Below are 2509 nucleotides of genomic sequence, written 5' to 3' on the forward strand. Positions count from 1 at the left end.
GTCTTTCCGTTGTAAAAGGTTTTTCTACGGTGTGTAGTAGTTAGTGTACTACCTGTCCAATGAGGACACATATGTGTCTTTCCGTTGTAAAAGGTTTTTCTACGGTGTGTAGTAGTTAGTGTACTACCTGTCCAATGAGGACACATATGTGTCTTTCCGTTGTAAAAGGTTTTTCTACGGTGTGTAGTAGTTAGTGTACTACCTGTCCAATGAGGACACATATGTGTCTTTCCGTTGTAAAAGGTTTTTCTACGGTGTGTAGTAGTTAGTGTACTACCTGTCCAATGAGGACACATATGTGTCTTTCCGTTGTAAAAGGTTTTTCTACGGTGTGTAGTAGTTAGTGTACTACCTGTCCAATGAGGACACATATGTGTCTTTCCGTTGTAAAAGGTTTTTCTACGGTGTGTAGTAGTTAGTGTACTACCTGTCCAATGAGGACACATATGTGTCTTTCCGTTGTAAAAGGTTTTTCTACGGTGTGTAGTAGTTAGTGTACTACCTGTCCAATGAGGACACATATGTGTCTTTCCGTTGTAAAAGGTTTTTCTACGGTGTGTAGTAGTTAGTGTACTACCTGTCCAATGAGGACACATATGTGTCTTTCCGTTGTAAAAGGTTTTTCTACGGTGTGTAGTAGTTAGTGTACTACCTGTCCAATGAGGACACATATGTGTCTTTCCGTTGTAAAAGGTTTTTCTACGGTGTGTAGTAGTTAGTGTACTACCTGTCCAATGAGGACACATATGTGTCTTTTCCGTTGTAAAAGGTTTTTTCTACGGTGTGTAGTAGTTAGTGTACTACCTGTCCAATGAGGACACATATGTGTCTTTCCGTTGTAAATGTTTTTTCTACGGTGTGGTAGTAAGTAAGTGGGATAACTTACCTGTCCAATGAGACACATATGTGTCTTTCCGTTGTAAAAGGTTTTTTCTACGGTGTGTAGTAGTTAGTGTACTACCTGTCCAATGAGGACACATATGTGTCTTTCTGTTGTAAAAGGTTTTTCTACGGTGTGTAGTAGTTAGTGTACTACCTGTCCAATGAGGACACATATGTGTCTTTCCGTTGTAAAAGGTTTTTCTACGGTGTGTAGTAGTTAGTGTACTACCTGTCCAATGAGGACACATATGTGTCTTTCCGTTGTAAAAGGTTTTTCTACGGTGTGTAGTAGTTAGTGTACTACCTGTCCAATGAGGACACATATGTGTCTTTCCGTTGTAAAAGGTTTTTCTACGGTGTGTAGTAGTTAGTGTACTACCTGTCCAATGAGGACACATATGTGTCTTTCCGTTGTAAAAGGTTTTTCTACGGTGTGTAGTAGTTAGTGTACTACCTGTCCAATGAGGACACATATGTGTCTTTCCGTTGTAAAAGGTTTTTCTACGTGTGTAGTAGTTAGTGTACTACCTGTCCAATGAGGACACATATGTGTCTTTCCGTTGTAAAAGGTTTTTCTACGGTGTGTAGTAGTTAGTGTACTACCTGTCCAATGAGGACACATATGTGTCTTTCCGTTGTAAAAGGTTTTCTACGGTGTGTAGTAGTTAGTGTACTACCTGTCCAATGAGGACACATATGTGTCTTTCCGTTGTAAAAGGTTTTTCTACGGTGTGTAGTAGTTAGTGTACTACCTGTCCAATGAGGACACATATGTGTCTTTCCGTTGTAAAAGGTTTTCTACGGTGTGTAGTAGTTAGTGTACTACCTGTCCAATGAGGACACATATGTGTCTTTCCGTTGTAAAAGGTTTTTCTACGGTGTGTAGTAGTTAGTGTACTACCTGTCCAATGAGGACACATATGTGTCTTTCCGTTGTAAAAGGTTTTTCTACGGTGTGTAGTAGTTAGTGTACTACCTGTCCAATGAGGACACATATGTGTCTTTCCCGTTGTAAAAGGTTTTTCTACGGTGTGTAGTAGTTAGTGTACTACCTGTCCAATGAGGACACACATGTGTCTTTTCCGTTGTAAAAGGTTTTTCTACGGTGTGTAGTAGTTAGTGTACTACTGTCCAAGTGAGGACACATATGTGTCTTTCCGTTGTAAAAGGTTTTCTACGGTGTGTAGTAGTTTAGTGTACTACCTGTCCAATGAGGACACATATGTTCTTTCCGTTGTAAAAGGTTTTTCTACGGTGTGTAGTAGTTAGTGTACTACCTGTCCAATGAGGACACATATGTGTCTTTCCGTTGTAAAAAGGTTTTTCTACGGTGTGTAGTAGTTAGTGTACTACCTGTCCAATGAGGCCACATATGTGTCCTTCGTTGTGAAAAGGTTTTTCTACGGTGTGTAGTAGTTAGTGTACTACCTGTCCAATGAGGACACATATGTGTCTTTCCGTTGTAAAAGGTTTTTCTACGGTGTGTAGTAGTTAGTGTACTACCTGTCCAATGAGGACACATATGTGTCTTTCCGTTGTAAAGGTTTTTTCTACGTGTGTAGTAGTTAGTGTACTACCTGTCCAATGAGGACACATATGTGTCTATTCCGTTGTAAAGGTTTTCTAC

The sequence above is a fragment of the Oncorhynchus kisutch genome, unplaced genomic scaffold (assembly GCF_002021735.2).
Source record: "Oncorhynchus kisutch isolate 150728-3 unplaced genomic scaffold, Okis_V2 Okis06b-Okis10b_hom, whole genome shotgun sequence".
NCBI lineage: Eukaryota > Metazoa > Chordata > Actinopteri > Salmoniformes > Salmonidae > Oncorhynchus > Oncorhynchus kisutch.